The sequence below is a fragment of the Chiloscyllium plagiosum genome, chromosome 1 (genome assembly GCF_004010195.1).
Source record: "Chiloscyllium plagiosum isolate BGI_BamShark_2017 chromosome 1, ASM401019v2, whole genome shotgun sequence".
Taxonomy (NCBI): Eukaryota; Metazoa; Chordata; class Chondrichthyes; order Orectolobiformes; family Hemiscylliidae; genus Chiloscyllium; species Chiloscyllium plagiosum.
The window spans coordinates 131,027,985-131,052,683 of NC_057710.1; the positions used below are offsets into that span (position 1 = coordinate 131,027,985).

General features: G+C 39.3%; 1 protein-coding gene and 1 long non-coding RNA gene across 3 annotated transcripts in view; one reads left to right on the plus strand and one right to left on the minus strand.

Annotated features, from left to right (window-relative positions):
- Window positions 1-23,853, minus strand: part of LOC122553234 (bifunctional heparan sulfate N-deacetylase/N-sulfotransferase 4-like) — an 879,937-nt gene extending 856,084 nt beyond the window's left edge. The window contains exon 1 of the mRNA XM_043696825.1: window positions 23,588-23,853. The gene's annotated coding sequence lies outside the window, so the exon portion shown is untranslated. The remainder of the gene's footprint in view (window positions 1-23,587) is intronic.
- LOC122553322 overlaps window positions 1-24,324 on the plus strand; it is a 168,839-nt gene extending 144,515 nt beyond the window's left edge. For both annotated transcript variants that reach the window (XR_006312683.1, XR_006312684.1), the window contains one exon: window positions 23,951-24,324. This is a non-coding gene — a long non-coding RNA (uncharacterized LOC122553322). The remainder of the gene's footprint in view (window positions 1-23,950) is intronic.
- Window positions 24,325-24,699: the final 375 nt, after the last annotated feature.

Consider the following 24,699-nt stretch of genomic DNA (forward strand, 5'->3'; position numbering starts at 1 on the left):
AACAGCACCCCATCCCATCCCTATAGTCCCTCAGTTCCCATAGCTAATCCACTAGTCTGCACATTCTTGGACATTTTGATTATATTAGATTCCCTACAGAATGGAAACAGGCCCTTCAGCCTAACAAGTCCAAACCAACCCTCTGAAGAGTAACCCAACCAGACCCATTCCCCTGCCCTATGTATACCCCTGACTAATGCACCTAACACTATGGGCAATTTAGCAAGGCCAATTCCCCTGCACATTGTTGGATTGTGTGAGGAAACTGGAGCACGGGGAGGAAACCCACGCAGACGCGGGGAGAATGTGCAAACTCCGCACAGACAGTTGCCTGAGGCAGGAATCGAACCCAGGCCCCTGATGCTGTGAGGCAACAGTGCTAACCACTGAGCCACCATGCCACCAGCACGGCCAATCCACCTAACCTGCACAGCTGTAGACTATAGGAGAAAATTGAAACACCTGGAGGAAACCCACAGAGACACGGGAAGAATGTGTGCAAACTCCACACAGACAGTCACCCAAGGATGGAATCGAACCCACGTCCCTGGCGCTGTAAAGCAGCAGTGCTAACCTCCGGGCCACCGCAGTCATGGAGTCATACAGTATGGAAACAGATCTTTCAGTCCACCCTTCTGTGGTGACCATAATCCCATACCAACCTAGTGCCACCTGCCTGCGCTTGGCCTATATACCCCCAAACATTTCTTATTCATATACTTATCCAAATGTCTTTTAAACGTTGTCACTGTACTCACCACTTCCTCTGGAAATTCATTCCACACATGAACCACTGTCTAAAAAAGGTTGCCCCTCCTGTCTTTTGTGAAATATTTCTCCTCTCACCTTAAAAATACGCCCCCTGGGCTTGAAATCTCACACCCTGGTGAAAAGACCCCTGTCATTAACCCTATCTACACCCCTCATAACTTTATAAAGCTCTAGAAGGTCAAACCTCAACCTCTAAAATTCCAGTGAAAGAAGTCCCAGCCTATCCAGCCTCTCCTTACAACTCAACCCCTCCCTTCCCAGCAAGATTCTAATAAATCTTTTCTGAACCCTCTCCAGCTTCATAGTTCCAGTCAATCGGAGCTGGGTTCAGTGATCATTCAATAACTGTAAAATTATTGATGCTCAAGAAGCAAGCCATCCATCCCTATTTGATACCAGAAACAAATGTAAATTTTCTTTTTGTTTGTTCTCTGCTTTTACTGCTAATCATAGAATCCCTACAGTGTAGAAACAGGCTATTTGGCCCAACAAGTCCTCACTGACCCTCCAAAGAGTATCCCAACTAGACCCATTCCCCTACCCTATTAATCTACATCTACCCCTGACTAATGCACCTAGCCTACACATCCCTGAACCCTATGGGCAATGTCGCATGGTCAATTCACCTAACCTGACCATCTCTGGACTGTGGGAGGAAACGAGAGCACCTGGAGGAAACCCACACAGACACTGGGTGAATGTGCAAACTCCACACTGACAGTTGCCTGAGGCAGGAATCGAACCCAGGTCCTTTGCGTCATGAGGCAGCAGTGCTAACCACTGAGCCACTGTGTTGTTGAATAAGACTTAAGATGTTGAACAAGACATAAGATGTTGAATTGTTTGAAGGCTTTCCAGCATGTGATGTTGCCACACAAAACAATGATGAGATGTTCCGCTATTTTTCAGCATTGGGGAAGAACAGAACTTCCTTAGACAGGACTAAAAACAGTAATACATTTGCCAACGTGAGCTCACTTTTTCAATGAATATTACCCATGCCCCCATTCTGCCCTCAGATCATTCCTTTTTTTTTGTTCTCCTCCCACTACGTGCACAGTGAAGGATGGCTCCTAGCTGGCAGAGCTCAACCATTGCTGGGTGGTTGATAAAGCGAGCAGGGCACCTCAAAGGCATGGCACATACATAAGGAGGTGGGTCGTGAAAAATTCATGTGATAACTTCCACAAGACACTCTCCACACAACAACCCAAATTTGACACTTCGTCAAAACATTTTGCGAAAGAAATTTCAGCCCATGGTGTTTGTTGAAGCTGATCTGATCACAGATCTTTGTACAGTGCTTGATTGTTTTAGCCTGTGAGTGGAGCTTCTAAATCAAGTGACTAACTGCTGATTTTCAGAAAATTCAAGACAGAGGCTAGACATGCTGCTCTGTGCTGTGGCTGCATATATATATAATAGCCAAGCCATGAATTTATAACTATATTTGCATTACTCTGAATGAGTAATACAGTCTGACATGAACCCAACCCAAACTTAACACTGTATACGCAGGTCATGTTGCAATACAATGCAAAGTTATGTAACGGTCTCCCCGGAGGGGCATAAACCTTTCGTGCATTATTCATCCAATATTTGCAGTTGGTGTATCAGCTTTCTGTGCTGGAATGCAGTGTCTGCCTTACTGCCTGACTTTCTATCTTGGTGTTCCCTCGAATAATGGCAACTGCATTAATTGCTGTGGTGCCTGGTGCTTGTGCACAGTGTTGATCCCCCAGCATTCAAGATTAAAAGACTACAGAGTGAAAAATTTGTTTTGTGAAAAACTTTTATTTCTTTCAAAGCAGACTCTGAAGTGTCCTTTCCTTTGGGACTCAGATTCTGTCCCTCGACTTTGCATTTATCCCTCCAACTTTTGGAACCAGTATTTATCCTTAGTCACTTCCTAATTCAGATTCTGTCCCTCAGAGAACCAGATTATCCAAGGTTAAACTCAATGAAAACTCTCCAAAGACAACAAGACTCCCTGAGACTCGCTCTCTGCAAGTCAGGTTTAACTATGTAGAAGCCATCAGTGTTCAAAGGTCAAGTTATTGAATGCATAGGAGATGCACATCAGTTCCATTTAACGGGGAACAATGACATTAAATCCAGTTGAATGAATCAATTGTTGACTTTAATCTATATTAATGAATGCCCTGCCAATTAGGAGTATGCTCCCTCTTGGTTACCTTCCCATTGCCAACACAGTCAGGACTAGTTTACTCACTGACAAAGTTCTAACGTGTCTCTGTATTTCTGTGAATTCAACTACCATGTTGCCCACTCCAGCGTACCCCATACAATCCAGGTCAGGCACATTTTTGTGGGATAAAATTGGATACAGGCAGAGACAGAACAGTGATTGTGTTACATTGCTCTCCTTGTACAGTACCCATTTCATTCAGTTCCAATGAATTAATGTGATGGACGGTCAAGTGCCATTAATGAAAAATGCTGCTGGTTGTACATCCTCTCCCTTCACCAATTTTACTGTTAATTCTGAATTGAGTTTTTGCTGACTCAGATGCCAAAACACATCAGAAAATCTAATGCAGTCTATGAAATTCTTTCAAATTTCTCTCAATTTGCTAGTAGTTATGTCTACTAGATAATCTTAAATTGGAAGGTAATATTCCTTAATTCTTGAAATGGATTTAATAGCAGAACGTGAGCCGTTAATTCTATTCTTAAGCAGGCAGCCCGAGATCTAACTTTGCAATTTGCTTTGATAAGTGTACAGTGAAAATCACTTCAACCTAGTAAGATAGCTAGGTTGACTACTAGATTTTAAAACAGACAAAAAATGTATTCACAAAATTACACAATGAAACACAAAGAACACAACAAAAAACACCTACAGAACTCAAACTATCCAGCTAGACTTCACTATGCTGTTCCGAATACACACAACAGTCCCAATAAGCAAACTCACTTTAAATATTAGTATAAAATGGAACACATGCTTACAGGTTGAAGTGAAGGGCAGAAAAGAGAGAGAGTTACCACACAGATCCTTGTTGAACTTCCCAGTTCAAGACCGAACTAAAATGGCTCGTCTCAGCTAAAAGGCTGACCACTCCCCTTTCTTTATACAGGTCACTTCTAAAGCATGACCACTTTGGCCTGAAGTATCATCTATTTACATATAAACAAAAGGCCGTCAAAAGCCTTTTCATCTCTGTCCCAAACCAGACTGATCGGAGTCCAGCACGGTTTATTGCCCCTCTAAAAAATAAAATCAAGGACAGAGTCTCCTTGAGCCAAGGAACAGTTTATAGAGAGAAAAAAAGGACTAGCTTTGTGAGAATTCTTATTCCACATTGTCCATTATCACTGACTGGGGCATCAATTTACATATAGCCGGTTACAAGTTCAAAGACATAGGAACGGAAATTAGGCCAGTCAGCCCAAGTCTGCTCCACTATTCAATCATGGCTGATAAGTTTCTCAACATCACTCTCCCGCTTTCTTCCCATAACCCTAGATCCTGTTGATACTCAAGAACTTATCTATCTCAGTCTTAAATATATTCAATGACCTGGCCTCCATAGCCTTCTGTGGCAATGAATTCCATAGATTCGCCATTCTCTAGCTGAAGAAGAATTTCCTTATTTCCTTTCTAAAAGATCTTCCCTTTACTCTAAGGCTGTTACCTCAGGTCCTAGTCTCTCCTACCAATTAAAACATCTTCCCAACATCTACACTGTCCAGGCCATTCAGTATTCCATATGTTTCAATTAGATTTTCCCCCATCCTTCTAAACTCCATCAGATATAGATCCAGAGTCCTCAAACATTCATCATCTGTTAAGCTTTTCATTTCTGGGACCATTCTTGTGAACCTCCTCTGAACACACTGCAAGGCCAGTACATCCTTCCTAAGATATGGGGCCCAAAACTGCACATAATATGCCAAATATGGTCTCGTCAGAGCCCGATAGAGCCTCAGGAGTACATCCCTGCTTTTATACTCATGCTCTGTTAATAGAATTCTGTTTATTTTCTGCCATGTATATACTTTGGTGCAATGAGTCTCTGTTGCAGTATGATTCTGTAAGAGACTATAGGCTGGATTTTATAAATTCATACAGCAAGCTCAGAGATTCACAAACTATGTTTATCGGATTTGTAAAGAGGTTAAAAGGCCTTGCAGAATATCTATATCCATTAAAACTAGATTTTACAAATTACCATATTAACTATCAATATGATGAATAGGGAACCGTGTGGTGCTTGAATTTCTAATAAGCATTCCTATAGCTAAACTTTGTAAAGTCTACTTTAAAATTATAGAATAGTTAATAATCTCTTCTTTAGATCCATACCAAAATCAGCATGACATTAAAAGAGTCATTCATGAGAAAGTACAGGATCAAGGAGGCGATGTTGAACTTGGACAAGAATACTTGTTAGACCTCAGCTGGAATATCAGCTAAACACCTGGATGGTTAACATACAGACTTGTATTTACAAATGATTCAGTCTGATCTGTGTATGTAAAGAAACGCAATGTGTATATATATTATATATATGAATGGCATCACCAACTGTACAGATACCAAAATATTTTTATGAATAAAATATATTTTTTGAAATAAAAATATTGTGTCAGTTGCAGACACCACATTATCGGAAAGATGTGAGTGTATTGGTTTCAGGAATGAGAAACTTTAGTTTTGAGAATCGATTGAAGTTGGGGTAGTTCTCCTCAGAGAGAGAAGGCGGCTGGGAGGGGATCTGATTGAGTTTTTTAAAAACATGAGCCAGGCCAGATAGTAGAAAGGGAGAGTCTGCTTCTGCTTGTAAATGAAACAACAATGAGGGGCATTGATTTAAAATGATGTGCAAACGAAGCAAGGGTGATGAGAGATGAAACTTTTTCACACAATGAACAGGTAGGATAGGAAATATCCTCCCTGGTAATGTGGTAGAGGCAAGTTCAATCGAGGCATTCAAAGCAGGATCAATATTTATTTAGTCAGAAATAGTGTGGAGAAAAGGCAGAAGACTGGCAAAAAGATATAAAGAGCTGAACTGCCTTATGCGCTGTACCAGTTCTGTGATTCTATGAGATAACTTTTTAAGATGAAATCAGCAGCAGGTGAATAACTTTCACAGCCTTCCCAAAGTCGGGACCTTAGACACATGCAAGAACATGATTTATTGTTCCTCTATAAAGGAGGTGATTTCAACTTCAGCTCCACATGCTGGTGTGGCAAAATAATAATCTCCACTAAATTTCGCAAGCTTCCAGGTACAACCTTTTTTTTTGGTAAGACAGTAAGATTTTTCTACAAAAGCATTTTCATCCAATTCAATATTCCAGAAAATTCCTGCTGTTAAATTTCACTGACCATTTTATATAAATATCACTGGTCCTAGAATTTCAGATGGGCTTTAGCACATTACCTTTTTGCTTCCTTTATATTAAAATATGATTATAAGTAAAACATTTTTTGAAATATTTTTAAGGTAGAGGTAGATCAATTCTTGTCAGTCAGGGTAATCAAAGGCTTTTGGAAGTAGATGGAAATGTGGGATTCAAAACAGATTAGCCAAGATCCAAAATGAATGGGAAAGCAGGCTCAAGAGGCCAAGTGGCATTCTTGCTCCAAATTGATATGGAGGTTAGTGTTGAAAGGCTGGCTATACGCAAACCTATTATACCATAGCAGCCATTGAGCTGGAATCATACATCTTTAGGCTGCTTATAGTTACTAAAATAGCCCTTGGCTTTCCCAGGAGAGCAGATTTATTTGTTTATCCATTTTGTAAGTTTGCTTTTGAAATATAATTGAATTTTGGTGGCATAATGCCAGGACTTAAAAAGCTTTCCATTTGCCAAGTTTGTGTGGAAAGAAACCTGTCTAATAACAAGTGGAAGACAACAGCCTAGTGATATTATTGCTGGACTGTTAAGCCAGAGACCTAGCTAATGTTCTGGGGACCTGAGCTCAAAAACCCACCATGACAGATGGTGGAATTTGAATTCAATAATAATTTGGAAATAAAAGTCTAATGATGACCATGAAACCATTGTCAATTGTCAGGAATAAAAGAGAAACAAATGGTTCACTTATCCCTTTTAGGGAAGGAAATCTACCATCCTTACTTGGTCGGGACTACATATGTCTCCAGACCCACAGCAATGTGGTTGACTCTTAATTGCCACTTAGGAATAAATGCTGGCTGAGACATTTCGGCCCACAATCCACAAATGAATAAAACAAACAGAAAAAAAGCCCATAAAATGCTTTTATTTTGATATTAACATGGCAATGTGTACCAGAGAAGGGAGGTGAATAAGAGAGGCAGCTGCAAAGTAGGTAGGTTTGGTGAAGCTAGAGAGAACACTCCTGCCTCTCCGAACTCCACATATTAGCTTCCAATCATTTAATTTGGGACAACTAGGCCACATGAGAAACCAAGAAAACTGGAGGCAGCAGGTCTGACACAATATCCTCTCTGATTCAGACGGACTTTGGAAATAGTATGATCTTTAGACATGTTATAGACCATCATTAATTGTGACAGCTGTTATGTGTTACAGATCATTCAAGAAATCGCAGTTCCTATGCATGCATATTACATACACATATTGCAGTCTAGATCTATGATAATAGAGATTAGAAATTCTACCTTATTTCCAAAAGTTGACCAGCTATCTCCCCAGTTGCCATTGGTTTGCTGAACAGACTTTCAGATTAATTATCAAACTGTTTGAACGGTTGTATTTATGAACGTATGTTCCTTGGCCCCACAAGTCCTAAGGTGGGACTTCAGCATAGAACTTCTAGCTCAGGAGGAGGGACACTGCCCAAGATGCCACAAGACCTTACCGTTGGCATGTAAAAAAGGTCTAACATCTGTTAATGCCAGCTTCAAGCATGCTTACCTATCAACAAAGCTAATGTGGACTGCAGAGATTTCAGTTGTCCTTGGAACAAGGATATAGCTCATCAAGTGGAATGGTTTTGTGCCTTGCTAGTTTAGAAATCAGTCAAAAGATTAAAAAGAGGAATAGAAAGAAAGAAATGTTTCACATAACACAATGCACCTCTTCAGAGAAAAAAAAATGCAGAAATATAAAAATATTCAAACTTTTAAAATAATCAACACAGAACACCAGGCACAACATTGCACAAAGTACACACCGAGCAATGACAGTCTCTTTGCATCGAAAGCATCAAAAGAGTGGTCCCTTGATAAATGACATTACAGTGCAATTGTTACTATGTGATTTGAGTGTCTGTTTTCATTTTTAAAGTGTTAGGACAAGAAATCAATGCAACATTTTAGTTGGAACAGTCAGCAATAGTTCAAGGCTATTGGTGAGGAAAGCTTTACCAATGAAACATTGGTTAAATTCAGACTCTTTGAAAAGCTCAGAACATCTACATCAATATTTGAAATACATTTGCACATTCCAGCTGCATGCATTCTTACAGGCAGTTTCATCTTATCAAGTTGGTCTTGAGCAGCAGTTTGACATAGATATGGTTTTGCTCAGGGTTGCTACTTTTGTTGACTGCATCTCCTTATTATAGGACAGATTTCATGGCAATGGAGTAACAGAAATCACATTGCTGTTCAAAAGCTGCAAATAGGCTACTTGGACACCAGGGAATTTGCTGGTGTTGCTGTTTAAAAATAAAAAAGGCCAGCATTTACCTGCAGTGTTTGTGGAGTGATCGATTATCATTCAGAAATATTTATAAAAGGGACAATTGAAAAACACTCTTTATGCCGCTTAGTTGTTCTGCCCTCTACAATTAGGTCTCCTAGCTTAGCAGATGCAGAATAGGCAGACTTCCCTCCGTAAAGGAGATTAGTGAAGTAGATTTAAAAACAAAATGGTGATCTGGTACTTAATATTGTCACAATTACAGACATTAGCTTTTTAATTCCAGATTTACTTATTATTCGAATTTAAATTTTCCACTGTCAAAATTAGAATTTAAAAATGGATTTCAGATCATTAGGCAAGGTCTCCGAAGTATTCACACTGTAACATGACAACGGTAGAAGTGTTTATTAACATTAACCAAATTACTTAAGTCTCATGCAAGGTGCAAGTCTAAGTGAGGCAGAGGGACAAAGACCCCTTTAAGTACAAATACATCAGTTGCATCACATATTAGCATGACCATGAAAGAAAAGATCAAGTATCAGGCTCTATTTCTAAAGGAGTCCAACTGAACGGTAAGGAAGTTAAGCAAAACCAGCTCTGACCATTTCTTAGCCCAGAGAGCATGCAGTTCTGGTTGCAAAACTGTAACCAGAGGTATCAGCAGGGGGGAGCATGTAATAATTTACAGGATGTTGACAGCTGTGTGTGGGTATATCTCTCAGGAAGGGATTGGAAGGCTGGGTCTTCTCTCTTGGAAAAGGAAAATTGACTTAAGAAAGCCTGTTTAAAATTATGAAAGGGCTTGATCAAATGGATACAAAAAAAGTTTCCTACCAAGGGGAAGATTATACTTCTTACTATGACAACGGAAAATGTGCTGCTGGAAAAGCGCAGCAGGTCAGGCAGCATCCAAGGAGCAGGAGAATCGACATTTCGGGCATAAGCCCTTCTTCAGGAATGAGGAAGGTGTGCCAAGCAGGCTAAGCTTGGCACACCTTCCTCATTCCTGAAGAAGGGCTTATGCCCAAAATGTCAATTCTCCTGCTCCTGCATGCTGCCTGACCTGCTGCGCTTTTCCAGCAACACATTTTTCAGCTCTGATCTCCAGCATCTGCCGTCCTCACTTTCTCCTTCTTACTATAACATACAACCTCACATTTATCTGCACTGTATGTCATTTGCCAATTCCACAAGTTCGTAACATCCTCCTTTGTGTTGACTACTATGGCCCTAATTTTCGTTTGCAAACTTTTAAGTTGCTATTTGAGATTTCAAAGTCCAAATTTCATTAATGGAAATTGTGAAAAACAGTAGTCCCACCAATGATCCATGTTGAATATTTCATCTCAGCTCTGCCAATCTATAAGTCGCACTTAATTTCCACTCTCTGCTTTCTGTCTTAAAGCCAGCAAGCACTCAATTCTGCCATTAGACCCCAATTCCACATTGCCTGATCTTTGGTATTAGAATACCGTACAGTACCTTATCAAAGACCTTTTGAAAATCCAGGTATATCATATATACTTTTATGTTAAAAAACTGTTGTCTGCTCTCTTGGCTAACTCTTCAAAAGATTTAGTAAGCTGGTAAAAGGAATAAGTTTTTTTGACATCATGTTAACTTCATTATTTTATTACTAATTTCCAGATGCTCCTCAATTCTGTCCTCTTATAAGAACTCCATTATTTTTCACATTGTTGATTTAAGCTGACTCAGATCTAAATGTCCCTCAGTATGTCCTATTCAGTTTCTGATATATAGAAATGATATTAGCTATTCACCAGTCCTCTGACAGTGCATTTTTTCCCAACAAATTATTAAATGACTAGCAATGCTCCTGATAAATGTTCTTAAGACTTGGTTAAAATATATGGATGCAATGCATTAAGATTAAGTGTTTTATCCTTTTTGTTAATTTATCCATAGGATCTAGCCACCACTGGTTGATCTAGCATTTACTGCCCATCCTTAGCTGCTCGAGAAGGTGGTTGTGAGCTGCATTTCTGAACCGATACAGTCTGTGTAGTGTAGGTAGACCCACAAAGCCTTTAGGGAAGGAGTTCTGGGATTTTGACCCAGCAACAGGGAAAGAATAGCAATATACTTCCTAATTAAGATGATGAGTAACTTGGATGGAAATTTGCAGGTAGTAAGGATGCTATCTAAGGATTATTGGTGAATTTCTCTAGTGCATGTTGTGTACAGTATACACTGGGACTACTCAGTGTCAGTGGTGGAGGGAGTGGATGTTTGCGGATGTGGTGTCATTCAAATGGTTTGCTTGTCCTGGGTGGTGCCAAGCACCTTGAGTGTTGTTGGAGCTGTATCCAACTAGGCAAATGGGGAGTATTGAATTCACACTCCTGACTTGTACCTTGTAAATCATGGACAGCCTGTGCTCAATCAGGAGTTAGAGTCATAAAGATGTACAGCATGAAAACAGACCTTTCGGTCCAATTCATCAATGCTGACCAGATATCCGAGATTAATTTAATCCTATTTGCCAGCACTTGACCCATATGCCTCTAAATCCTTCCTATTCATATACCCATCCAGATGCCTTAAATGTTGCGATTGTACCAGCCTCCACCACTTCCTCTGGTAGCTTATTCCATACATGTACCACCCTCTGCATGAAAAAGTTGCCCCTTAGGTCCCTTTTATATCTTTCCCTTCTCACCCTACACCTATGCCCTCTAGTTCTGTTGAATTATTCAAATCTTGATTCCTAGTATCTGAACTCAGTGTCTATTGTATTTGTATGGCTCATCCAGTTCAGTTCCTATACCTGAAATAAAATGTAATATTTGGTTTTAAGAATTTTGAAAGTTTACAATGGAGTATAGTTTCTGATTGGAGTATATTTGCAAATTGCATCTTAGCATTCAAAGTGGGTCTTTTTGTTGTGCTTTCCTTTTCTTTAGCTGCTGGCCAGCTGACTTTCAGAACTCAGTGATTGGGTCTATACCTGCAACACAGGGGTGACGGGGAGATAGCTCTTCCACTGTAATGTTCACAGTAATGGGCTTCTTGGAAATTGCTGGGATGCTATTTATTTTAATCCAAACAGGTCATTGCTGAGAAGCAGATCAATTCTGTCCAGAAACAGAGTGCGGGTGGATTCCATGGTCACTGGTCCCATCACTGATCACTCTCCAGATATGTACGGAAAAAAAAGAGAATGTGTATGCACCCTCTTTTAATCCTTTTTACCAGCACCTGGGCTTGTTTCCCCAACCCCAGAATCTGGCCTACCCTATTGTCTAAGTATCACTAAAGGTTTACTAATCATACCATGGCAAAATGTGATCATCCTTCCTTTAGATACAAAATACTACAGACTCTCAGGGATATGTTTAAGCTCACCATTTTAAACTCCACCTATGGGTGAATTTTAATAACAAGCAGCATTAATTCATAGAAGTTTGTTCAAGCAGCCTTTTGTATTAAATGCTAACATCCACTGGACAAAAGAAAACTGCTCAAGCCTTTCAAATTCCCAGTATGCCTGGTCAGGTTGTTTCCTCAAGGTACAGCTGGTATATCTCTTATACAAACTGGTATGAGTAACTACAGCTGTTTCCCTGTTTGGAGCTGTGGTGGGTTTACATTTTTTAAAGAAATCTTTCATGGGATCTGGGTTAGGGCATAATTTATTGTCCATCCCTAATTGTTCAAGAGTCAACCACATTGCAATTGGTCTGGAGTCAAATGCAGGGTAGACCAGGTAAGGATGGTCATCAGCAGATTTCCTTCCCTACTAGTGAACCAAATGGGTTTTTCTATCAGCAATGGTTTCATAGCCATCCTTCGGCACTTACTTGTAGATTTTGTTTTAAAATAAAGAATTCTCCTCACTGCCATGACAGGATTTGAACCTGGCTCCCCAGAATATGACCTGGGTCATTGGATTATTAGTCTAGCCCTAATATTGTCCCTTCCACCTAGTTCTATCAGAATATGACCAGGCAGGATGGGCTCTATCAGGAGGTCAGTGCAGTAAGCTAGCCCTGTCTCAGTGAAACTAAAGACAAAAAGACTGCAGATGCTTGAATACAAGGTAGACACGCAGGAGGCTGGATGAACACAGCAAGCCAGGCAGCATCAGGAGGTGGAGAAGTCAACTTGTATTCACCTATCCCCACCTTACCACCCTGGTCCCTTCCCCACCACATTATTTGCAGCTCCCCTTACACCCACCCCCGTGTCCTGCAGAAGGGTTACACACTTCTCCATCTCCTGATGCTGCTTGGCTTGCGGTATTTTTCCAGCCTCCTGCTCATCAGGGAAATTGGCTGGTATCAAATCAAGATTGGTCGGGGAGATCTACAGGGACCATTAACATGTTATGAAAGGAAATAACTAGTCTATTAAGACCAAAGCCACCTAGATGTAATTTAACGATTTGTATCCGAGTTGGAGTTTTGGATATGAACTACAAAATGTAGAAAATGCAAGTATCACCACCAATGTTTGAAAGGGGCTAATTTTAGCATTTTAGACAACTTGTAATATAAAGATGTGTATATACAAACTTGTTTGTAACATTTAAAGCACACTTAATACACCCATTAGAATATTAGAAAAAGTATTCAGCAAGCTGAATGCTAATGAGCCATTTACAGGAAAAAGGAAATTGTTGGCAGAGGTAAGCTTTACCTTTTAGAATTAAAGACTGGAGAATGTGCCCAATATCCACGAGATGGGAGGAGAGTAACTGGGGAGGGAAGTGAATGTGAGATAGAGGGACAAATCAGGACAGTTTGACCACAGGTTGTAGACTCAAATGTGTTAGGATTAGCCATCCCAATGGGCAGCTTGTGTGAGAGATTTGTTACAAGACTTATTATGAATTGGGAACTTTTAAACTACATGTTAGAAGGAGACATACAATGAGGCAAGACTGTTGCTGTTAGTGGGAGCGTAGTGAAGAGGGTAGTTACCATGCTTTAATGTGTAAATATGATAAATGAAAAGTGCCACTTATTGATGAAGGAGAATTGGAGTGTGAAATATATGTTTTAAAGTTTACTTCTAAAAATTGTAAGAGGCCAAATGAAAGGCATAGGATTCTAAAATTTGGAAAGCAAATGGATGGGAAATGATAAAAGCAAAAGGAGTGAAGAAATCTTTGTGGACCAATAAGAAGTCACATTTTTATTAAAATTGGAGAAACAATACTGGGCAGTATGTAATATTAACACTGTTAACACGCTGACCTTGAGGGCTGATAAATAAACAAAGAGAAAATTATCAGAATTTGTAAAATTAAGAGATAGAGATTGCACCTCCATCTAAATGGAATAGGTGGTGAACATAGTGAAGTCAGAGCTGAAGAATATCCCTGAATAAGATTCTGTTTGTGTAGATCTTGATTGGTCATGTTCTGATATTTCCTTACAATAAGTCCAAGAAGAATATTATGGATATATTAGAACAGAATAAGAAAATGCCATAGTATAGAGTTTTCAATAAATAAGATTAATAAAATCTATGATTTGTTGGTCAGGAAGAAATGCAATAATGTCTTAAATTCCAATTTGTCCAATAATAGTAAGGTCCCAAAATCACAACAACCTTTTATAAATTTGTGAGCAGGAAAGAGATATCATAAAAAGAAATCTAGCTATAAAAATATACAAACACTGTTTTGTAATGACAAGAAAGGTCTAGCTAGGAAAATCTCAGAAGAACCCGATCAATTTAATTGCCCTCTTAACATTCAAGAATTGGAAGAGCTCTTTAAATAGCATGGTCGGCAACAATAAGGCGAGGCTGGTAAATTTTCAAAAGCCATGAAAGAAGCAAACAATAAAAGGGCCTCATGAGATCGGGATGGGACCATTCAACACAGCAGATTCGCCGCCGATGAATAGCCACTGCCCTTTGACCATTGAGGACGCTTAGCCACCGCCCATTGGCCACTGAAGACAATTCGCCACCGCAAATAAGTCGTATATATTTTGAATATTGGTGATAGTGTTTATCTGTTTTAATAACCATTTATTTTTGTTAATAGAATTTTTAAAAATTTAACAATGTTTAAAATGTTAGAGAACAAGTAAACACTATCACCAATATTCAAAATATACGACTTATTTGCAGTGGCGAATTGGCACCGCACAACAATCAACAAACAGGAGGGTTCCCTCCCAGTTGGGGAACGCTTCAGTGCTCCAGGACATTCAGCCTCAGACCTTCAGGTGACAATCCTCCAAGGTGGACTTCGGGACAGGCAGCAGAGAAAAGTGGCCAAGCAGAGGCTGATAGCTAAGTTCAGTACCCATAGTGAGGGCCTCAACCGGGACCTTGGGTTCATGTCGCATTACAGGTGACCACCATTGCACTATACGCACACACACATACACATGGACACACATGCACACAGACACCCACACGCACCCCCTCACAGACTCTGCAGTCACTACACACACATACACTTTCTCACACTCACAACCCCCAACCCAGACAGACACACACACACACAGACAAAGATCCACATGCACACATATTTTGTGGGGTGAATTTGTACTTGCAGGGTTACATTGTACTTTGCTCAAAAACTGCATGCATTCATGGAGAACTCTGAGCTCAAAAACTGCATGAATTTATGTAAAACTCCATTATCTCACTTTTTAGATTAGAATCAATCTAAACATCATGGCATAGACAGAGAACACAGGGGGCCAACACCTTCAACATATTGTCTAGAGAGTGCTACTTTTTAAAAAAAAGGTTTTGTGATTTACACATGAAAGAAGTGAAACTATCACTGTATTCTAACAGATGAAAGGCTTAACAGACAATGTATAATTTCAGTTACATCACACTGCAAATTTTTGCTACAAATTCTGTGTGTTAGGATTGAGCCCTCCTCTGTCACCTGATGAAGGAGCGTCGCTCCGAAAGCTAGTGTGCTTCCAATTAAACCTGTTGGACCATAATCTGCTATTTTCATTACAGGAGAGTTTTTTTTAAGCTTGTTTTTTTTTCCCCCATTTACCCTCAAGTCTTCAAAATGGAAACAGAAATTATTAGTAAATGTGGAAATAAGAAATTTTACCACGATGGTTTTAGATATGTTTTTGATAAACTATCCAAGAGTGATTCAAGTACTAAGTTTTAACGAGGTGAACAAAGGGACCGATGTAATGGACGGATCCACACCAAGAGTGGCACTGTGATAAAAACAATAAATGAAGATTGTTTGGAATATCTTAGAGGAATAGTGCATAGCTATCAAATGAACTAAAATTTCATTGTTTAATATTAATGTGAGATTTTATACTGCCATTATAAAGATTTTTAAAATATATTTCTTTTTCTGGTTAAAGTTTGTAACTCATTTTTATATAAAACCAATAAAATGATATTTATTTTATTTTTTTTTAAATCAATATGTAGTTGTATAAATAAAGGGGACTGAGAAGTATGAAAGAACAGGTGGGAGGGAAAACAATCACTACATATATATTTCCGGTGGCGAATAGTGTCAGAGGTCAAACGACCCCAGTGGAGAAATGCTGGTGGAGGACTGGCAGTGGCTAATCATCAGTGGTGAATCATCACCAACCCCATGAGATATTGATGATGGTGAGATTATGGGGAGTTGGGAGGACAGCACAGCAGCTGGCGAGGATAAAATTGCCATCTCTGATTTAAAATGACAGGTGAACTCCAAACCAAGCATTCTAGCTAGATGCTTCAGTAGATGGATAAAATTCTCTGGTACTTGGAAGGCTTTCAAATTGCGTAGAATATTTCTATTAACTATATCTAAGAGGTCTGCAGTTCTTAGAAATCATGATATTTGGAGATTAATAATAATAATGGCTTAATTAAGGTTTTGACTCAAATGTCAAAGTTTGCTAATGTGTCAGGATGTTACAAAAATGTGATTATTTTCCAAAACAACTTGGGAGGAGTGAAGAAAGCTAAGGAACAAATTGTGATCTCTTTAGTCAGTCTAGCAAAGGCATTTAATGTGATGGGACACAAATGATTCACAGAGGTTGTGGGGGTTTTCCTGATTGGGGGTTTTCCGGGATTTTACTAAATATGTGGACTAGTTCTGTACTGACATTATTACAAGGATCAAAGGGGAATAGAGGTAAAACTGAACCTATTTGATCCTGTGGAGTGCTAAAGTTGGGCCATTCCTGATCACAGTCATGGTTTCATGCTGTTATGGGTATTCTATTAAGTATGTTAGAAGCTAAAGGATCTGAGATCATAATGTGTGACAATAGTAGGTCAATTTAATGAAAGGCATTGAATCCTAATGTTTGGAAGGCAAATGGACAGGAAACAATAAAAGCAAAAAAGGAGTGAAGAAATCTTTCAGAAATCCATTAAAAGTCACATTTTTTATTAAAATTGGAAAAACAATACCAGGCAGTATGTAATATTAACACTTAAAACACTGACCTTGAAAACAGATAAATAAAGAAACATCAACAAAGAGAAGACAGTCAGAATTTCTGCAGATGATATCACAACCATTCATAATTTATATAAGGACATGGAACAGATTCTAATTTTTTTTTCATATTTTTGTAATAAGATTGGACTTGAAACTAATCCTAAGAATATGGATAGAGGTTTTTTTGTGGCTAGCAAAAATAAAACATTATATAGTGAGGAGGAAAATTGGAAGATAACTGGTTGAGTTGGAATACACAAGTACAGGAGAGCCTGAATTGGTCCTTGGGCCAGTGCAAAAGAATGAGTATACTAAGTTCCAACAATGGATAAATCATTTGAGCTTGACCAAACGCAATCCAACACAGAGGGGAGAAATGTTCAAATCCTTTACATGAAGGTTTAGATTAGATTAGATTAGATTAGATTACAGTGTGGAAACAGGCCCTTCGGCCCAACAAGTCCACACCGACCCGCCGAAGCGCAACCCACCCATACCCCTACATTTACCCCTTACCTAACACTACGGGCAATTTAGCATAGCCAATTCACCTGACCTGCACATCTTTGAACTGTGGGAGGAAACCGGAGCACCTGGAGGAAACCCACGCAGACACGGGGAGAACGTGCAAATTCCACACAGTCAGTCGCCTGAGTCAGGAATTGAACCCGGGTCTCTGGCGCTGTGAGGCAGCAGTGCTAACCACTGTGCCACCGTGCCGCCCATTTAATCCTCAGTGAGGTTTCACGTTGATTTGGATAATGAGATTAAAAGTCAATTATATGTGCCAGCCATGACAATTGATGGATTTTCCTGTAAAAGAATAGAAAGTGAGACTTGGGATAACTAAATTAGAAATACAAGTTTCTGTGGGAATTGTCAAAAAAATTAGAAGGTATAAGATAATCACAGGATCCTGTCATCAAACCACCTCAGAGTATGGAATAAATGGATCTTGTGATGTGCCTAGTGGGGTACTGTAGGGACAGGTGCTTGGACGCCAGCTCTTCACAACATACATTGATGATTTTGATGATGGAACTAAATAGTAATTTCTTCAATTTCACAGATAACATGAAGCTGGGTAGTAGGGTGAGCTGTGTGGAGAATACAGAGATGCTTCAGTGTGAATTGGACAAGTTAAGAAAGTGAGCAAATACATGGCATATGCAATATCATGTGCATGAATGTGAGGTTGTCCACTTTTGTAGTAAACACAGGAAGGCAGATTATTATCTGAATGGCGATATGTTGGGAAACGATGGCTGCAATGAGACCCGAGTGACAGAGGAAGTGCCCCTTTACACCAGTCACTGGACTAAAGGAAGCTGGTGCAGCAGGTAAAGATGGCAAATGGTATGTTGACCTTCATTGTGGGAAGATTCAAGTACAGGAACAGGGACGTCTAGCTTCAACTCGACAGGGCCTTTATGAGACCACACCTCTAGCTGTGTGCGCAGTTTTGGTCTCCTTATCTAAGGAAGGATGGTCTGGCTTTGGGAGGAGTGTCACAAAGGTTTACTCGAGACTGAGATGAACACAGGGAGAGACTAGATTGATTAGGACTATGTTCATTGGAGTTTAGAAGAATGAGGCATATATCTCACAGAAACCTATGAAATTCTGAAAGGGTTAGACAGAGTAGAGGTGGGAAGGTTATTCTTGATAACTGGGAAGTCAAGAACCAGGGATCACAATCTAAGAATAAGGGGTAGGCCTTGTTGGACAGAGATTTATCATCAAGAGAACGGTGAGCCTGTGGAATTCTGTCACAGGAAACCACTGAGGTCAAAATACAGAAGAATTGAAAGGAAGATATATAGTTCTTAGAGCTTAAGGGATCAAAGGAGTGGGGAGAAAGTGGGAACAGAGTACTGAGTTGGATAATCAGCCATGATCTTACTGAATGACAGAACAGGCTCGAAGGGCCAAATGACCTACGGTTGCTCCTGTATTCTACGTTCCTATAGTGGTACTAATAGGGCAGATAAAATTATCAGTTTAAGAGATTGAATGTATTACATGAGCTTGAGGAGAACTCTAAGTTTCTCAAATTGTGATGTTGAAGAGGTCTGAAATTGGATGAGCAATTACTGGATGATGACAGCAAAAGTAAATTAAAAATGGTAAAGAAATATAAAAATTCTGATGAGGAATAGAGAGAGAGGCCAAATTTTATTAATGAGCTGACCCAAGTTTTTAACGTATTAAATTATGCATATGACGACAGCATCAAATCATTGGAAATATTACAATATGTTTAAACAATTCACATATAAATCAAGATGCTAAAAACTTCAAACAAATGCATTCTATATTAGGTAATCACTTTGCCTGGGAAGTACAGGCTTTGATACATGCATAAGGAATACTGGAGAAACTCAACAGGTTCTGTCAGCATCTGTGGAGAGAGAAATAGACTTAACATTTTGGGTCTGATGTGACTATTTCAGAACCCTGATTCTGGGGTTCTGAAGAAGAGTCATTCCAGACTCAGAACTTTAACACTATTTCTCTCTTCACAGATGCTGCTAGACCTGCTGAGTTTCTCCAGCATTTTCTTCTGATGTTTCAGATTTCCAACACTGACAGTACTTTTCTTTTACTTGGGGCTATGATAGATCACATACATAGTTTATGGAACTAGGAGTGAAGCTCTCCTTCATGTTTTAGGAACTTGTATCTTTGTGAAAAACAGCAGAATCCATTATCACAAGAAAATTGTTCAGCTGCTGATCAGAAAGGCTACACAACATGGATGGAAGGCATGGTTGAACTATAGAATGATTAACTGGAGACTGTGAAAGTTTAAAGTAATAACTAATAAAGGAAAGCGAAGTGGCGGCAGTCAATGTTAAAATTCAGTTTGAAGACAATGAGTCATCATTGGGAAAAAAGCTCTGAAAGAGAAAGTGTAAAAATATAAACATCTGGTGTCCCTGATACTCAATAAAACTAAGGGTAATAAACATTAATTATGGGGGAAGGAGAGGATTTGTAATCCACCTTAATGATGTTTTGTCATTAAGAATACAAAGACTTTGACTGTAATGTTTTCTTTGGAAGATTAAAAATTTTATTTGATTTGGAGGCAATTTGGACTTCTAACAATGTTTACTTCTACAGATAGTTTTTTTCTCTAAAAATGGGGCAAATAACCATGGGTTATAATGGATATTTGACATCTTTCCTGTCTAGTGGCATCCTATACGGTCTTTCCCCTATTTTGTTGATTCATGGATTTGTGGACAGACTGCAATAAAATTTGGATATGCACAGTTATAATATTGTGTTTAATTAGAGATTTTTACTTCATATCAATAGCATTTTCCCTAGGCTAGACTGTAAACCTCACGCTTTCCCAGAGAGCTTACTCTGTATTAAGAAGGACCAATATTGGACGAGCCATTTTAACTCCTGCACTAAAGACTTAAAAATGATAAAGAATGTTGTTAACTCTCCCTAGTCAAACTTAATTAAATAAAAAAAAACTGCCTCCATCCTGAATTCTGAACTAGTATAGCCTTCATATGACATCTAAGAATCCAGCTCTTCAACTCAAACAGACTTAATTCAAACTCCTGCTCCAGTAGATGCACTACTGAGATTGCATCTTACAAAATTATAGACATCTGAAGGGAAGAAAAGAAAATTGTGACACCATAGTTGGCTTGGAGATGCAACTGGATGTTTAACCTCAGAACAAGCAGTTAGATTGTTAATCTTTGCTGTATTCCCCATGGCAAACCATGAACAATTAGATTCTATCTGCCTGCCCTGAGTTAATCATATTGCTAAGACTGACAATTAACAAATACAGTTGCATTTCTATACCCATCATACTGTATAATCTGGTGTTCCATCTTCAAGTTCAGTTCATGGCATCCCAGTCCTGATCAGTGCAGGATGCGAAGCTTTGAATTGGAGTCTTTTTAAAGAAAATATTTAAGTTCTGTTTTATCAAACAAATGCAACAGCCTGTGCAAAGCAAGAACCTAAGTGATTGTGAACATAACTCATGCAATTTTTTTTAAATTTCCGGTTCAGCTGATTCCACCCAGATTACACGGATATTGCTAACATAAATAAATGGAACATCCTGGTATCCAAATTAAGGAATAAGTGACTGGAGTGTGCATTTGCAGAATCTGTTCTTTTTTTAATGCATAACCATTATAATAGTTTTCACAACGGACTGGTGAAATCTGCTATGGTTTAAATTACTCAATTTTGGATGTTAGTTCAGCTGGAAATTATTCTTTGGGACTGACTTTTCCACTCCCTGGCCCTGACAAGCAGGTATGATGGTGAAGAACTTGTTATTTCCAAGGGTGGATTGCCTGCTGTCTACCCACTTGCTCCTGCCCCCATCATAATTATAGACAGCAGAGGTGGCGATGTCAGTGGATCATTTGAGACTCTCAAGTGGGCAATCAATTCCCATTTCAAGGCCTCATTTTGCAATCACCAATATGTAACCAACCATGGGAGAGGCTAAATACCAACAGCTCAGACTAGTAACTTTCCCTGTCTGGCCTCATGGTGGTGGTGGGTAGGTAAAGGACAAGTCAAAAGGGAAACTTCAAGGCTATATACACTTCCTGGTAGAAACCCTACCCACCATGGACCTACAAAATTCTCCCCCATGCACCAACCCAAATCTGGATTCAAAGCCTCACTTCTTTAGCATGAAATTCAGCCATCGAATGGCAGAACAGGTTCAGGGATCAAATGGGAGAAATTGAGCACTGTTGATGCTGGAGATCAGAATCAAAGAGCATGGTGCTGGAAACGCACAGCCAGTCAGGCATCATCCGAGGAACAGGACAGTCAACCTTTCAAGCATAAGCTCTTCATCAGGAATTGCTGACTGGTTGTGCATTTCCAGCACCACACTTTTTTACTCAGGGATCAGATGGCCTACTCTTGATCCTATTTCTTATGGCCCTATTCACCAAATTCGGATTGGTGGAAGCTCTTCAAGCTAGGACTTCCCTTTGCTGAGGGTTAGGAATTCCTCCTACAGTCTGTGAACAGCCAGGGAAGGACAAGGAATCTGATGCCTCCAATTTAAGCTTTTAGATTTTCCTTTTTTGTACTGATAAAATGACATTAAACTGACTTTGCAAATAAAGAAGTTGATTTTTGCCTAACCCTTCAGCATCAGTGAATTGCACATCCATTGACCTGACACTTCCTTCTAAAAATGAAAAGCTGAAATTGAAAGCACATTTAAAGTAACCCAACACTTTCTCAGTACTGTACATGAATTCACCACAGTGCTTGGTTCTGTCATCCAGAGCTATCTGCTTAAAAATGGAATAAATATCTGATGCAAAATAACCTACAGATCCTAGCCTGTAAAATCCAGGTCTATCGCTGAATCTACACTCCATCCTGCGTCCAGCTTACTAATGATTTTAATTTTCTGGAATGATTTAACTCATCACCTGATTTTGTACCATGAGCAGAAGTTAAAGATGGCAATAAGTTTGTGAGAGAAGGGTCACGGGACTCCAAGCAGTAATTCTGCGCTCTCTCTCTCTCTCTCTCTCTCTCTCTCCCCATGGATGCTGTCAGACCTGCTGGTTTTTTCCCAGTAGTTTCTGGTTTTCTTTCAAATTTCCAGCATCTGCAGTTCTTTGTTTTATTTTACTTATTTCTTTTGATTGCACCTCCTATTTTATTGTCACAACATCTGCTCATAGAATCATGCAGTACAGATGAAGTCCTTTGGTTCATCAAGTCAATTATGTCAAAAACATGCAACTATCTACACTAGCTCCGCTTTCCAGAACTTGGTCCATAGCATTAAATGTTACGTACTTGAAACATTTATTGAAGTATTTTTATAAAAAGTTGTGAGGTTACCTGCCTCAACTACCCTCCCACCAGCATATTCCAGACATCCCCAACCTTCGAATGAAAACAAAAATTTGCAAATCCCCTCAGTCTCCTGCCTTTCACTTTATAAGTCTGCCCCATTGTCATTGACAGTTTGAACAACCTCTTTCTATTCACACTGTCCGTGTCCCTCATAACCTTAAGGGGTTCTGCTGGCATAGTGGTAGTGTCTCTACCTCTAAACCAGGAAACCCAGGCTCCCATTTGCTCCAGAGGCTTATGCACCTCAATCAGTTGCTCCTCTCAGCCTCCTGTGCTCCAAAGAAAACAATCTGAGCTTATTTTCTCAGATGCAACGTCCATAATAAGTTGAGCAAAACAGACTGCAGAAATCTTTCGTGTAGTTGTACTGTTTTTAACCTGTTGGATTAAAACCGTCTTTTTAAGCAGCATAAGCAAATGATCCATTTAAACGGTGGAATATTGCTTCCACAAATAGGACAATTCCATTACTTATTATTGACTAATAATGTCAGTGCTTTGATTTTTCTCAAAAAAGTGGTTAGTACACAACAGGAATGCCATCCCAATTTACATGCGAATATTATTTAACACATTCGAATTTTCTGTCGGAAATTTAATTTATCCGTGCACCCTGCGAGTAAGTCCCACTTCTTTGTTTTCAACATCAGGGGCTTCATTATTTTAATTCGTAAGGTCTTTCAATTTTGCCGAGCGTGAATCATGATCACTATCACTTGTAATTAGTCAGTGCCCCCTTCCTCCATACTTACTAACATTCACGCCTCGCAGATTATTTTAGAACATACGCGTTTGCAATTTAGTTTGAATTTTGTTATAACCCGGTGAAACATTAGAGTAATTCGCTACATTAAAAAAAACTTTTGTAATTACCAGACGTTATTCTTTATGAAGTGTTCAGCTCCAATGGATGTAACCAGACACCCAACAAGCTTCAGTTATACTAGCTCTTTGCTGCCACCTCCTGTTAAAGACGCATTGTCCTTCCCTGTCAAAGACGACAGTATCGGAAAATTATACAATACCAGCAATGACATGCAGCAAATATATATGAAGCATACAACAACCTTTAAGAGCTAATATAACACATGAGCCAGATAAATCCTTTAAGCTGCTTCTGAAAAGTGACATAAGTATACAACTGCATCCTGAACGGTAAGCTAGTCTTTTTTTTGCTTCTCTTCATCTCAACATGCTTCCGCTGACTTACTTTGATTTTGTCCTCTCTTATAACAGCAGCTGTCGCTCTCTGAACAGATACACGAAATGATAAACACCTGCAGCTCCGTCCTGGCCAATTCCATCACTGTCACGGCTTTGCTTGCAACCCAGTGACAAGGAAAAGATCACACAAAATCCCGAACATTGAAATGAATGAATGCAATTTACATCATGCAGCATGTCAGCATAGCTACTGCGATGCCAAGACAAAGCACATCAGTGGTACCAACCAGAAAGAACATTCTTTAAAAATGCAGACTACATAACATGAATATTTTATCTACTGCACCTTTTTCTGTATTAAATATGTTATAGAGGCTGAACTATAATGGAAGCTGAACAATTGAAGGCCATGCTGCAGTAAAAGGAAATAAAGACTTTTTTTTTGAAGAATGGGTGGGTTGCTTCTGTGCAAATTCTGCATATCCAGAATCAAAATTTCTTACATGAATTTCAAACACTTTGGTTAAAGTTATACCACCCTGAGTAGTATTGAATCTTTTAACAGCACTTGAAGCAGAAATACGGCACACATTATTATCAGCTTGTCTTTTGTTACAAATGTTCATATAACAAACCCTGTCATCCCCCAAGGAAATTTTCAGCACTTGCATCTTCATTTAAGCATCTGCTTATTGGGATCGCAGAGAATTCCCTTTGTTCCAGACAGCTATCATGAAGTAGGCAGCCCTAAAAGTCACTTGCTTATCTGCATTTCATTTAAACTACCGTAAATTAAGGCTCAGGACAAAAATAATCACTGA